This window comes from Arachis duranensis, chromosome 5 (genome assembly GCF_000817695.3).
Source record: "Arachis duranensis cultivar V14167 chromosome 5, aradu.V14167.gnm2.J7QH, whole genome shotgun sequence".
NCBI classification, from domain to species: domain Eukaryota; kingdom Viridiplantae; phylum Streptophyta; class Magnoliopsida; order Fabales; family Fabaceae; genus Arachis; species Arachis duranensis.
The window spans coordinates 35,015,912-35,020,515 of NC_029776.3; the positions used below are offsets into that span (position 1 = coordinate 35,015,912).

The following is a 4,604-nucleotide window of genomic DNA, read 5'->3' on the forward strand; positions in this document are numbered from 1 at the left end:
ATAGTTTAGGGTTTATAGTTTAGAGTTAATGGTTTGGGGTTTAGGCTTTATAGGTTAGGGTTTAAGGATTAGTGTTGAGGGTTTAAGGTTTAAGGATTTAGGGTATAGGGTTTAAGGTTTAGTATTTGGGGTTTATGTCTTATGGTTTAGGGATTAGGTTTTAGAGTTTCTGGTTAAGGGTTTATGATTTAGGGTTTAGGGTTTTGGGTTTAGTGTTTTTGGTTTAGGGTTAGGGTTTATGGTTTATGGCTTAGGTTTGGGGTTTAGTGTTTAGGGTTAGGGTTTTGGCCTTAGTGTTTAGGGTTTAAGGTTTAGGGTTTAGGGTTTAGGTTTTGTGTTTTAGGGTTTTGCTCTTGTGAGGTTGTGTTTATGGTTTATTGTTTGTGGTTTTGGGTTTTGGGTTTAGCGTTTAGGGTTTATGGTTCATGGTTTAGGGTTTGTGGTTAAAGGTTTAGGGTTTGGGTTTTATGGTGTAGGGTTTAGTGTTTATGGTTTATGGTTTAAGGTTTAGGGTTTAGGGTTTTGGATTTAGGGTTTATGGTTTAGGGTTTAGGGTTTATGGTTTAAGTTTTAGGGTTTAATGTTTAGTGTTTTGTGTTTATGGTTTAGGTTCTATGGTTTTGGGTTTAGGGTTTTGGGTTTAGGGGTTATGGTTTAGGGTTTAGGGTCTAGGGTTTAGGGTTTATGGTTTATGGTTTAGGGATTAGTGTTTATGGTTTAAGGTTTAGGGTTTAGAGTTTATGGTTTTGGTTTAGGATTTAGGGTTTGGGGTTCAGGGTTTACAGTTTAGGGTTTAGTATTTGTGGGTTAGGGTTTTGAATTTAGGGTTTTTGGTTTATGGTTTGGGGTTTAGGGCTTATTGGTTAGGGGTTAAGGTTTATGGTTTAGGGTTTAGAGTTTTGGGTTTTGGGTTTAGGGTATAGGGTTTATGGTTTTGGGGTTATGCTATATGATTTAGTGTTTAGGGTTTATGGTTTTGGGCTTATGGTTTAGAATTTAGGGCTTAGTGTTTAGGGTTTAGGGTTTGGCGTTAGGGTTTTGAGTTTAGAGATTGTGGTTTAGGGTTTAGGGTTTAAGATTTATGATTAAAGGTTAATGGTTTAGGCGTTAGGGTTTGGGGTTTATGGTTTAGGGTTTTGTTTTAGGGTTTAGGATTTAGGGTTTAGGGTTTAGGGTTTAGTTTTTATGGCTTAAAGGTTTTGGGTTTTAGGTTTATGGTTTAGGTATTATGGTTTACAGTTTAGGGTTTAGGGCTTAGGGTTTAGGGTTTAGGGTATAGAGTTTAGTGTTTTTGGGTTTAGGGTTTAGGGTTTAGGTTTTATGGTTTATGGTTTATGGTTTATGGCTTATGGTTTAGGGTTTAAGGTTTATGGTTTATGGTTTAGGGTTTATGATTTAGGGTTCAAGGTTTAGGGTTTAGTGTTTTGGGTTTATGTTTTATAGTTCAGGGTTAGGGTTTATGGTTTATGGCTTAGGGTTTGGGGTTTAGGGTTTAGGGTTTTGGGTTTTGGCCATAGTGTTTATGGTTTAGGGTTTAGGGTTTATGGTCATGGTTTAGAGTTTGTGGTTAAAGGTTTAGGGTTTGGGTTTTATGGTGTATGGTTTAGTGTTTATGGTTTATGGTTTAAGGTTTAGGGTTTAGGGTTTTGGATTTAGGGTTTATGGTTTAGGGTTTAGGGTTTATGGTTTAAGTTTTAGGGTTTAATGTTTAGTGTTTTGTGTTTATGGTTTAGGTTCTATGGTTTAAGGTTTAGGGTTTTGGGTTTAGTGGTTATGGTTTAGAGTTTAGGGTCTAGGGTTTAGGGTTTATGGTTTATGATTTAGGGATTAGGGTTTATGGTTTAAGGTTTAGGGTTTAGAGTTTATGGTTTTGGTTTAGGATTTAGGGTTTGGGGTTCAGGGTTTACAGTTTAGGGTTTAGTGTTTGTGGGTTAGGGTTTTGAATTTAGGGTTTTTGGTTTATGGTTTGGGGTTTAGGGCTTATTGGTTAGGGGTTAAGGTTTATGGTTTAGGGTTTAGAGTTTTGGCTTTTGGGTTTAGGGTATAGGGTTTAGGGTTTTGGGTTATGCTATATGATTTAGTGTTTAGGGTTTACGGTTTTGGGCTTATGGTTTAGAGTTTAGGGATTAGTGTTTAGGGTTTAGGGTTTGGCGTTAGGGTTTGGAGTTTAGAGATTGTGGTTTAGGGTTTAGGGTTTAAGATTTATGATTAAAGGTTAATGGTTTAGGCTTTAGGGTTTGGGGTTTATGTTTTAGGGTTTTGTTTTAGGGTTTAGGATTTAGGGTTTAGGGTTTAGGGATTAGGTTTTATGGCTTAAAGGTTTTGGGTTTTGGGTTTATGGTTTAGGTATTATCGTTTACGTTTTAAGGTTTAGGACTTAGGGTTTAGGGTTTAGTGTATAGAGTTTAGGGTTTTTGGGTTTAGGGTTTAGGGTTTAGGTTTTATGGTTTATGGTTTATGGTTTATGGCTTATGGTTTAGGGTTTAAGGTTTATGGTTTATGGTTTAGGGTTTATGATTTAGGGTTCAAGGTTTAGGGTTTAGTGTTTTGGGTTTATGTTTTATAGTTCAGGGTTAGGGTTTATGGTTTATGGCTTAGGGTTTGGGTTTAGGGTTTAGGGTTTTGGGTTTTGGCCATAGTGTTTATGGTTTAGGGTTTAGGGTTTATGGTTCATGGTTTAGGGTTTGTGGTTAAGGGTTTAGGGTTTGGGTTTTATGGTGTAGGGTTTAGTGTTTATGGTTTATGCTTTAGGGTTTAGGGTTTAGGGTTTTGGATTTAGGGTTTATGGTTTAGGGTTTAGGGTTTAAGGTTTAGGTTTTAGGGTTTAATGTTTAGTGTTTTGTGTTTATGGTTTAGGTTCTATGGTTTAGGGTTTAGGGTTTTGGGTTTAGGGGTTATGGTTTAGGGTTTAGGGTATAGGGTTTAGGGTTTATGGTTTATGGTTTAGGGATTAGGGTTTATGGTTTAAGGTTTAGGGTTTAGAGTTTATGGTTTTGGTTTAGGATTTAGGGTTTGTGGTTCAGGGTTTACAGTTTAGGGTTTAGTGTTTGTGGGTTAGGGTTTAGGATTTGGGTTGAGGGTTTAGGGTTTGGAGTTTATCATTTAAGGTTTATAGTTTACGGTTTTGGGTTTAGGGTTTATGTTTTATGGTTTAGGGTTTAGGGTTTTGGGTTTTGGGTTTAGGGTTTCGGGTTTAGGTTTTAATTTAGTGTTTAGGGTTTATGGTTTTGGGCTTATGGTTTAGAGTTTAGGGCTTAGTGTTTAGGGTTTAGGGTTTGGCGTTAAGGTTTGGAGTTTAGAGATTGTGGTTTAGGGTTTAGGGTTTAAGATTTATGATTAAAGGTTAATGGTTTAGGCTTTAGGGTTTGGGGTTTATGGTTTAGGGTTTTGTTTTAGGGTTTAGGATTTAGGGTTTAGGGTTTAGGGTTTAGGCTTTATGGCTTAAAGGTTTTGGGTTTTGGGTTTATGGTTTAGGTATTATAGTTTACGATTTAAGGTTTAGGGCTTAGGGTTTAGGGTTTAGGGTATAGAGTTTAGGGTTTTTGGGTTTATGGTTTAGGGTTTAGGTTTTATAGTTTATGGTTTATGGTTTATGGCTTATGGTTTAGGGTTTAAGGTTTATGGTTTATGGTTTAGGGTTTATGATTTAGGGTTCAAGGTTTAGGGTTTAGTGTTTTGGGTTTATGTTTTATAGTTCAGGGTTAGTGTTTATGGTTTATGGCTTAGGGTTTGGGGTTTAGGGTTTAGGGTTTTGGGTTTTGGCCATAGTGTTTATGGTTTAGGGTTTAGGGTTTATGGTTCATGGTTTAGGGTTTGTGGTTAAGGGTTTAGGGTTTGGGTTTTATGGTGTAGGGTTTAGTGTTTATGGTTTATGGTTTAGGGTTTAGGGTTTAGGGTTTTGGATTTAGGGTTTATGGTTTAGGGTTTAGGGTTTATGGTTTAATTTTTAGGGTTTAATGTTTAGTGTTTTGTGTTTATGGTTTAGGTTCTATGGTTTAGGGTTTAGGGTTTTGGGTTTAGGGTTTATGGTTTAGGGTTTAGGGTCTAGGGTTTAGGGTTTAGGTTTATGGTTTAGGGATTAGGGTTTATGGTTTAAGGTTTAGGGTTTAGAGTTTATGGTTTTGGTTTAGGATTTAGGGTTTGGGGTTCAGGGTTTACAGTTTAGGGTTTAGTGTTTGTGGGTTAGGGTTTTGAATTTAGGGTTTTTGGTTCATGGTTTGGGGTTTAGGGCTTATTGGTTAGGGGTTAAGGTTTATGGTTTAGTGTTTAAAGTTTTGGGTTTTGGGTTTAGGGTATAGGGTTTAGGGTTTTGGGGTTATGCTATATGATTTAGTGTTTAGGGTTTATGGTTTTGAGCTTATGGTTTAGAGTTTAGGGCTTAGTGTTTAGGGTTTAGGGTTTGGCGTTAGGGTTTTGAGTTTAGAGATTGTGGTTTAGGGTTTAGGGTTTAAGATTTATGATTAAAGGTTAATGGTTTAGGCTTTAGGGTTTGGGGTTTATGGTTTAGGGTTTTGTTCTAGGGTTTAGGATTTAGGGTTTAGGGTATAGGGTTTAGGTTTTATGTCTTAAAGGTTTTGGGTTTTGGGTTTATGGTTTAGGTATTA

The 4,604-nt window shown here is 36.7% G+C and overlaps 1 long non-coding RNA gene across 1 annotated transcript in view; it reads left to right on the forward strand.

The window, feature by feature from the left end:
- Window positions 1-646: 646 nt before the first annotated feature.
- The window catches only part of LOC127747764 (uncharacterized), a 31,584-nt gene continuing 27,626 nt past the window's right edge, over window positions 647-4,604 (forward strand). Inside the window, exons 1-2 of the long non-coding RNA XR_008009640.1 lie at window positions 647-687; window positions 4,063-4,466. This is a non-coding gene — a long non-coding RNA (uncharacterized LOC127747764). The remainder of the gene's footprint in view (window positions 688-4,062; window positions 4,467-4,604) is intronic.